A 10,633-nucleotide genomic window follows, 5' to 3' on the forward strand; every position below is an offset into this window, starting at 1 on the left:
TTTATTTCCTTATCTATTTGTGTTCCTTTTATTTCTTCTTCTTGCCTTATTGCTCTGGCTAGGAATTCCAGGACTGTCTAGAATAGGAGTGGGGATAGTGGGCACCCTTGTCTTGTTCCTGACTTTAGGGGAAATAGATTCAGTTTTTCCCCATTAAATATGATGTTGGCTATAGGTTTGCCATCTACAGCCATTGTAATGTTGAGGTACAATTCTTCTGTTACTAGTTTCCTTAGAGCTTTTATCATGAAATGGTGTTGAATCTTATTGAAGGCTTTTTCTGCAGCTATTGGGATGATCAAGTGGATTTTGACTTTGCTTCTCAGCTTTGAAGCTGAGTTGGTCATGGTGAATGATCTTTCTGATTTGTTTTGCCATTATTTTATTGAGGATTTTTGTACTGATATTCATTGTATTGATATTCAATCTCTATTGTCCTGTATTTCTCCTTTTTGGATGTGTCCTTGTCTGATTTTGGGATGAATGCTATACTGGCTTCATAGAATGAGATAGGCAGTATTCCTTCCCTTTCTATTTCATGAAAAAGTTTAAGGAGTATTGGCATTATTTCTTCTTTAAAGGCCTTTAGAATTCAGTTGAGAATCTGTCAGTTCCTGGACTTTTCTTTTTTGTGAGACTATTGCTGCTTCGATTTTGTTACTTGTTATACATCTGTTTAGTTGGTTAATATCCTCTTGGCTCAGTTTTGAGTGGTCATAAGTATCTAGAAATTTGTGTATTTCTTGACAATGTTCTAATTTATTGGAATATAGTTTCTCAAAATAGTCACTAATGATTCCCTGGATTTTGTTGGTATTTGTTGTTATCTCCCCTTTTTCATTTCTGATTTTACTAATTTCGTTCTTTTCTTTCCTCATTTTAGTCAGATGTGCCAGGGCCTTCTAAATCTTGTTTATTTTTTAAAAGAACCAGTTTTTTGTTTTGTTGATTCTTTGTATTTTTTTTTGTCTCTATTTCATTAATTCCAGCCCTTATTTTTATTGTTTCTCTCCTTCTGTTTGTTTTGAGGTTTGTTGTTCTTGTTTCTTTTAGGAGTTTGAAATGTAGCATTAGATCATTTATTTGAGATCTTTCTGTCCTCTTATTGTGTGCACTAATATCTATAAATTTTCTTCTTTGGACTGCCTTTCCTGTGTCCCATAGGTTCTGATACGTGTTGCTTTCATTTTCATTAACTTCAAGTAACCTTTTGATTTCTTCTCTTATTTCTTCTATGATCCACTGATTGTTGTGTAATGTGTCACTCAGCCTCCAATTATTTGCATATTTTCTGCTGTTGCTTTTGTTGCTGAGTTCTAGTTTGATTGCATTGTGATCAGATAGAATGCAGAAGGTTTTTCTATTTTCGTATATTTGCTGAGGCTTGCTTTGTGCCCTAAGATATGTTCTATTTTGGAGAAAGTTCCATGGGCTGCTGAGAAGAATGCACATTGTGCTGTTGTTGGATGAAATATTCTGTAGACATCAGGTTCATTTGATCTATGGTGTCATTTACTTCTAAGATTTTTTTTATTATTTTTTTGTTTAGATGACCAATTTATTGGTTATAAAGGGGTGTTAAAGTCTCACACTACCTCTGCATTTGGTGCATTTGTGCTTTTAAGTCCTTTAGTGTATGTTTAATGAAATTGGACTGACATTGGGTGCATATAGGTTGATAATTGTTATTTCTTTTTGATGTATTGCCCCTTTTAGTAGTAGAAATGTCCTTCTTTGTCTCATTTGACCAGTGCAAGTTTGCAGTCTACTTTGTCTGATATAAGTATTGCTACTCTGCCTGTTTTGGGAGGCCATTAGTTTGGTAAATCTTCTTTCAGCCTTTTACCCTAAGGCAGTGTTCATTTCTGTCAATAAAATGGGTCTCTTGTAAACAAAAGTTTGTCAGATCTTCCTTTTTAATCCGGTTTGCCAAACGGTGTCTTTTGATGGGGTAGTTGAGTCCAGTGACATTCAGTGTTAATATTGATAGGTATGTGATGATTCCTGCCATTTTTAGGTGTTTTTGTTGTTTAAGTATTTGATTGTGTGCAACCAAATCAATGCTATGTTCTGATTACTTGTCTTTTTTTTCTCCTGCAGTTTAAACTTCTTGTCCTTTCATGGTTTTGTTTGCTTTCATCTTCTATGTGCAGAATTCTTTGTAGAATCTTCTGTAGTGATAGCTTGGTGTTCATATATTGTCTCTGTTTCTGTTTATCATAGAAGGTTTTTATTGCTCCCTCAATTTTCAATGATAGTTTTAATGGGTAGAATATTCTAGGGCTCAAATTATTTTCACTCATGCCTGAATTACCTCATCCCATGCCCTCCTTGCTTTCACGGTTTCTTTTGAGAAATCTGCTGTTATTTTGATTGGCTTACTTTTATATGTTATTGGTTTGTTCTTTCTTATAGTCACAGGCTCATGTTTATCCTACCTTCTAAATGTTAGGACATTCAACTCTTTGCTACCATTTTTACAAGCCTTGCTCTGGCCCCTACCATCTCTCATTGAAATTATTACAACTGTACTTTTTGTTTCTCCTGTCTCTCTCTATTAAAGTCTACATGTGAATTAAATTCTCTGAAGAAGCTGCATATGTGATGCAGAGCCTATAGACTGATTGACTGACTAAAACTTCATGATTATGAAGAGATTAAGTGTTACAGATCTAGAGCCAAAATTATCTTTAATCTCTGTCTTTAGTCTCTTTAATAGCCGTTTGCTACCAACCTTGTATCTGAGCTAATGTCTTTGTGACTATTAGGTAAAACTTTTGGAATGTATTGTTAAACTGAGCAGACTTCTATCCTCCACCAACCCTAAAGTTAAGAGTGACATCTGAATCTTGTACAAGAGATTTCCTAACTCTGCTGCAACCTACCTACCTGATTTCACCACCAGTGCATTTGGTAAGTGCTTTGGTTTATGATGTTCTTTTGTTCTATGAGTATAAAAGTTTATGTAACCTCTTCCACAATAGAACATGCCATTTAGGGTCAGATAAATTCATGTTCCCAGGCCATGGTTATTCATATTTGGCTCAGAACAAAGATTTATTACCTTTGGAGCAATAACTGTGTTTTGTATGATCATATACAATCCCATTTTAAGATGTTAACTTAATCTTATCCCTTTGATTAAAAGCTTTCATTGGGGGTATCCAAGATAGTGACTAGAGTGCAGAAGCAGACAACATGAGCTCCATAAATCAAAAATCTTGCTGAGACGCTGGAGCCACACTTGGCAGAAAAAAAGGCACCAAAAAGAATCAAAACTTTGACACCCTGAACCCCCAGCCCATACAAAGCTTCTTCACACCACATTACACTGAGAAAACAAGAGGGCTCCCATGCCTCCAGACACTGATTCCAAACCTGCTTAGGAGCCATCCAGCAGACCAACAGGTGAGCAAATAAGCATCATGTGGGTATTCCCACAGCCAACCCTGGGATAAACCAGGATAGCCCCCTGGACAGATTGATCCCCTGCCCTGCAAAAAAAAAAAAAAAACCCAAAAAACCCAAAAAACCACAACTGAATAATAAACAAGGAACTGAAAAGGAACACGCAGCAGAGGGGGTGGGGTGCCGTAAGCTCACCGGAGAAGGGGGGAGGGGCAAAGAGCTGATCTCTGCTGGAACTTTTAGTAAACAAAGATTGGAAGAGCAGAAAGGCCGATAGCAGGTGGGTGATAAGCCACTGCCTGAAATAGGGCAGATAGCGGTTCACAAAGCTCATTTCCTGAGCCAGTAAGCAACATCCAAAGTCAAATGACACTGCAAAATTGAAAAATAATCAGCAAATCAGCATAACATGTTGACAGCAGAGAGCTGGCTGACAGATCTCTGACCTTGCTCCTGAGAAAGGGGATGAGGCAAAGAAACAAGCCCCCAATAAACCAACACAACAAAAACCCAACTCCAAAGCAGAACAGCTGGCGGACCACAGAGCTGATCTCTGGAACCTGAGGACAAGCCACAACTCACTGAGGGAGGAGCTGATGAAGCAGCTGCTGGTGAAAGACAGGAAAAAAAAATTGCTGAGTCTCCTCAACCACCTGGTGAGACTAGGACAGAGCCTCTGCTTAAATACCAACATCAAGACTGGATGCTGAAGGAGTAACACCAGAACTACTATGACTGAAATTCTATTGTTCCTTAAGCTGGAATTTTTAAAATGTGTTTGTTTGTTTGTTTGTTTTGATCCTGTTTGTTTGTCCACCACCTCTCCCTATTGATTTCTTTGGTTTTCTTAGTTTTACTATTGTGAACTAGCTAATACTAAATTACACACAGATCAGGGACAGAAACAGCATACATACACTAACCTAAAACCCAACACACCCACAAAACAAAATTAAAGCAAAGGAAAGAAAACAGGTGACTGAAACCACCAATAGACTATCAAGAACATAGTTACACAGTATTAAGTGGAGCAGTGGGAAGATGAAAGGGATGGAAACCATTCTCCCCCCAAAAATAAATTAATACAGGATTCACAGGAAAATGAAGAAAATGGATACCCAGTTCCAGACTCCAACAAAACAAAGATAAACTATGACAAGGAACCCAAAAAAGCCCACAAGTACACTCTGAAAGAAGAAATCCTGCAAGTAATCACTGAGAATTCAATGGAGATGTTACTAGACATGGTCAACCAAAATGTACAAGAGGCACTCAAAAATTCCAAGACAACAAAAATAAAGAATATGACAAGACACAAAAACAAATAAATGAACTAATAGGAACCCTAAATAAACACCGAAGTGAAACAGAGAACACTATAAATAGAGAGACAAATGATTAAAGACAAAAATTGACAATACTAAAGAGGAAGGGACCCATGATATGGAAAACCTCAGAAAAAAGAATGAAACAGAAATACAAAATACAATGGAAGGCCACTCCAGCAGACTAGAACAAGGAGAAGACAGAATCTCAGAACTTGAAGATGAAGTGGAAATTAAAGGAAAAACTGAAAAGCTATTAGTCAAACAACTCAAGACCTATGAAAGGAATATGCAAGAACTCACTGACTCCATCAAAGGACCAAACCTGAGAATCATGGGCATTGAAGAAGGAGAAGAGGTGCAAGCAAAAGGAAATCATAATATATTCAATAAAATAATAACAGAATATTTCCCAAATCTAGAGAAAGTCATGCCAATTCAGGTAAAGGAAGCCTCCAGGACACCAAACAGACTTGACCAAAATAGAATTTCCCCACGACATATTATCATTAAAGCAACAAGCACAGAGAATACAGAAAGAATACTGAAAGCCATCATAGAGAAAAAACCAGATCACATACAAAGGTAAACACATCAAAATCATAGCAGATTTCTCAACAGAAACCTTAAAAGCAAGAAGAGCATGGAGTGAGGTATTCTGGTCACTGAATGAAAATAATTTCAAATGAGATACTCTACCCAGTAAAACTATCATTCAGAATAAATGGAGCAATAAAAGTCTTCCATGATAAGCAGAAACTAAAACAATATCTGACCACCAAGCCACCACTACAAAAGATTCTTCAAGGAATTCTGCACAGAGAAAATGAAAGCAAACAAAACCATGAAAGGACAGGCTGTACCAAACCACAGGAGAAGAAAAGACAAGAAAAGTCAAGAGTAACATTGATTCAGCTGCACATAAACAAACCCTTAAACAACAAAGACAACTAAATACAGGAATCACCACAAACCTATCAATATTAACACTGAATGTTAATGGACTTAACTCCCCCATCAAAAGACATCATTTGGCAAACTGGACTAAAAAGGAAGATCCAACAATTCGTTGCTTACAAGAAACCCATCTCATAGACAGAAAAGAGCACAGGCTTAGGGTGAAAGGTTGGAAGGAGAGTTACAAAACCAATAGACCCCCAAAACAGGCAGGAGTATCAATACTTATCTTGGACAAAGTTGACTTCAAACTTACATTGATCAAATGAGATAAATAAGGACACTCCATACTAATAAAAGGAGAAATACACCAAAAGGAAATAACAGTCATCAACCTATATGCACCCAATATCATCAAACATACTCTGAAGACCTATAAGCATATATGGGCTCCAACACAGTGGTAGTGGGAGACTTTAATACCCCCCTATCACCAATAGATAGGTTATCCAAACAAAAAATCAATAAAGAAACTTGAGAACTAAATCTCACCACAGATCAAATGGATATAGCTGATGTCTACAGAATATTTCATCCAACTTCTGCACAATATACATTCTTCTCAGCAGCCCATGGAACCTTCTCCACAAATGATCATATCTTAGGGCACAAAGCAAGCGTCAGCAAATTGAAGAAAATAGAAATAATCCCATGCATTCTATCTGATCACAATGCATTAAAACTAGAACTCAACAACAAAAACCATAGTAGAAATCATGCAAACAATTGGAAGCTGAACAACACATTGCTCAATGATCTATGGGTCATTGATGAAATAAAACAGGAAATTAAAAGTTTCCTGGAAGTTAATAAAAATGAAAACATGACCTACCGAAACCTATGGGACACAGCTAAGGCAGTCCTGAGAGGAAAGTTTATAGCCATGAGTGCATATATTAAAAGGTCAGAAAGATCTCAAATCAATGATCTAATGCTACATCTCAAACTCCTAGAAAAACACAAACAAGGAAATCCCAAAACAAGCAGAAGGGGAGAAAGAATAAAAATAAGGGCCAAAATTAATGAAACAGAAACAACAACAATAACAACAAAACCATAAAAAGAATCAATGAAACAAAAAACTAGTTCTTTGAAAAAATAAATAAGATTAACAGACCCCTGGCAAACCTGACTAAAATGAGGAGAGAAAAAACCCAAATCAGTAAAATAAAAAATGCAAAAGGGGAGATAGCAACAAATACCATGGAAATCCAGGAAATCATCAGAGACTACTTTGAGAACCTATATTCTAATAAATTTGAAAATCTTGAAGAAATGGACAGGTTTCTAGATACTTATGACCATCCAAAATTGAACCAAGAGGATATTAATCACCTGATCTATAACACAAAATGAAATTGAAGCAGCAATAAAGAGTCTCCCAAAAAAGAATAGTCCATGACCTGATGGATACTCTGCTGAATTCTATTACACCTTTAAAGAAGAACTAATACCAACTTTCCTTCAAATGTTCCACAAAATAGAAAGGGAAGGAACACTGCCTAACTCATTTTAGGAAAACATTATTACACTCATCCCAAAACTAGTCAATGATACCTCCAAAAAAGAGAAGCATAGCCCAATCTCCTTAATGAACATTGATGCAAAAATCCCCAAACCAAACCCAACAACACATCAGAAAGATCATTCACCATGACCAAGTCGGCTTCATCCCAGGGATGCAGGGCTGGTTCAACATATGCAAATCTATAAATATAATACAGCACATTAATAGAAACAAAGACAAAAAAACCACTTGATCATCTCTATAGATACAGAAAAAGCCTTTCATAAGATTCAACACCACTTCATCATAAAAGCTCTAAGAAAACTAGGAATAGAAGGAATGCACCTCAACATTGTAAAGCCTATATATGACAAATCTACAGCCAACATCATACTTAATGGAGAAAAACTGAAACCATTTCCCCTAAAATCAGGAATGAGACAAGGGTGCCCACTATCCCCACTCCTATTCAACATAGTCCTGGAATTCCTAGCCAGAACAATTAGGCAAGAAGAAGAAATAAAAGGAATACAAGCAGGTAAAGAAAATGTCAAAATATCCCTATTTACAAACAACATGATCTTAACTCTTAAAGACCCAAAAAACTCACCCAAAAACTCTTAGACACCATAAAGATTCTCAGGCAGGTGGCAGGGTACAAAATCATCTTACAAAAATCATTAGCTTTTCTATACACTAATAAGGAACAGACTGAGAAAGAATATATGGAAATAATTTCATTTACAATAGCCTAAAAAAAAATCAAATACCTAAGAGTACACTTAACAAAGGATGTGAATGACCTCTACAAGGAGAACTTCAAGCAACTGAAGAAAGAAGAGTGGAAAGATCTCCCATGCTCATGGATTGGTAGAATCAACATAGTAAAAATGGCTATACTACCAAAAGCAATCTACATGTTTAATGCAATTCCCATCAAAATCCCAATGACATTTAACCCAGAGATTGAAAAATCTACCCTAAAGTTCATTTGTAAGCACAAGAGAACATAAATAGCCATGGCAATACTCAGCAAAAAGAGCAATGCTGGAGGTATCACAATACCTGACTTCAAACTATATTATAAAGCAATAGCAATAAAAACAGCATGGTACTGGCACAAAAACAGACATGAAGACCAGTGGAACAGAATAGAGGTACCAGATATGAATCCACACAGCTATGCCCACCTTATTTTTTGACAAAGATGCCAAAAACATAGGATGGAGAAAAGACACATACATTCTTTAACAAATGTTGCTGGGTAAAATGGTTATCAGTCTGTAAAAACCTAGATCCATGTTTATCACCCTGTACTAGTATCAACTCAAAATGGATCAAGGACCTTAATATCAGATCCAAAACTCTAAAGTTAGTACAGGAAAGAGCAGGGAATACTCTGGAAGTAATAGGTATAGGCAGGGACATCCTCAATAGAACTCCACAGCTCAGCAACTAAAAGAAAAACTGGACAAATGGGACTTCATAAAATTAAAAAGCTTCTTCACAACAAAAGAGATGATCTCTAAATTGAAGAGACCACCCACAGAGTGGGAGAAAATATTTGCCAGCGATACATCAGACAAAGGACTGATAACCAGAATATACAGGGAACTTAAAAAGCCAAACTCTCCCCAAATCAATGAACCAATAAAGAAATAAGCAACTGAACTAAACAGAACTTTCTGAAAAGAAGAAATTCAAATGGCCAAAAACACATCAAAACATGCTCACCATCTCTAGCCATAAAGGAAATGCAAATCAAAACCACACTAAAATCCCACCTCACCACTGTTAGAGTAGCTATGATCAAAAAAACCCTACCAACAACAGGTGTTGGCGAGGATGTGGGGGAAAAAGAAACCCTGTGCACTGTTGGTAGGAATGCAAGCTAGTGCAATCACTCTGAAAAAAATATGGAGGCTTCTTAAAAATCTAAACATTGATATGCCATGTGATCCAGCAATCCCACTCCTGGGGATATACCCAAAGGAACGCAACACTGGTTACACCAGAGGCACCTGCACACCCATGTTTATTGCAGCACTATTCACAATAGCCAAGTTATGGAAACAGCCAAGATGCCCCATTACTGATGAATGGATTAAGAAAATGTATTTATATACAATGGAGTTTTACTCAGCCATGAAGAAGAATGAAATCTTATCATTCTCAAGTAAATCAATGGTACTGGAGAACATCATTCTGAGTGAGGTTAGCCAGGCTCAGAAGACCAAAAATCATATGTTCTCCCTCATATGTGGACTTTAGATCTAGGGCAAATGCAGCAATGTAGTTGGACTTGGGTCACATGCTAATGGGAGAGCACATATGGGAGGTATGGGAATAGGTAGAAAACCCAAAACATGAAAGTGTTGATGTCCCCCTCCAGAGGAACTATTACAGAAACCTTAAGGAGACAGAGGTCAATATGGGAAGGTGACCGGGAAGCAGTGAAGAGGTCAGGTAGAGATGAATCATCTTGGGTTGTAACACACTTGTGCGTGGAAGCAATGCTAGGAATCTCTCTGTATAGGTGTCCTTATCTCAACTAGCAAAAATGTTTTGTCTTTCTTATTGTTGCTTATGTCTTCTCTTCAACAAAATTGGAGAAAAGGGCAGAACAGGTTCTGCCTGGAAGCGAGGAGGGGTGGGAGGAAGAGTGAGGGGGAAGTGGGCAGGGGGAGAAATGACCCAAACAATGTATGCACATATGAATAAGTGAATTAAAAAAAAGCTTTCAATAGCTTCTATTTCCTTCTAGTGTAAAATGTAAACTCCTTAGTGTGGCTTACTATGCCTTTCATATCTCTCCAATTTACTTCTTACCACTTGAGCTTTATTATTTTGTCATACTAGTCATTTCTAGCCAGTAGTTCTGAAATTTTCTGTAGAGTACTTTTTCTCCATGGAGCTCTTTCCTGCCCTCCTTTCCCTATTATGTCTACTTGACATTTAGGACTCATTTCTGGAATGCCTTTCTCTCTACCTCCCAGTGTGGGCACAGCATCGTAGCAAGTGTTCTAATCACGAAGGAAGAAGGGACAGTCCCAGCTAGCTCATCTTTGATGTTTTATTTCTTTCCCAGAATTTCCCAGAATTGGGTCAATGGCTACCTGTAGCTGCAAGAGAAGCTAAGAACGAAAGCACCTGGCAAAGGGAATGCAATACCAAGATTAGTTCAGACAGACCATGATTCATCACTTAAGTGAGACAAATTGCTCCTGAGAATAAAACTGCGATCCTATTATCAGGAAAGAAGGGAACATAGCTTAAGGGTAGGTGATCAACAGTATTTACCAGGCTTTCCCTTATAGATTGACACCAGAGGGAGTTTCCCAACTAGTTTATTTCTTAATCTAGCCCTAGTTATACAACCTCCCCTTTTCTCCAGCTCAGGGCTGTTTCTAAAGGAAGAAACAAAAGCCTTCAGAGC

At 37.3% G+C, this 10,633-nt stretch overlaps 1 long non-coding RNA gene across 1 annotated transcript in view; it reads left to right on the plus strand.

Moving 5' to 3' along the window:
- Positions 1-2,907, plus strand: part of LOC141423046 (uncharacterized) — a 71,472-nt gene extending 68,565 nt beyond the window's left edge. Inside the window, exon 5 of the long non-coding RNA XR_012447711.1 lies at positions 2,769-2,907. This is a non-coding gene — a long non-coding RNA (uncharacterized lncRNA). The remainder of the gene's footprint in view (positions 1-2,768) is intronic.
- The last annotated feature ends 7,726 nt before the right edge of the window (positions 2,908-10,633 follow it).

This window comes from Castor canadensis, chromosome 5 (assembly GCF_047511655.1).
Source record: "Castor canadensis chromosome 5, mCasCan1.hap1v2, whole genome shotgun sequence".
Classification (NCBI taxonomy): domain Eukaryota; kingdom Metazoa; phylum Chordata; class Mammalia; order Rodentia; family Castoridae; genus Castor; species Castor canadensis.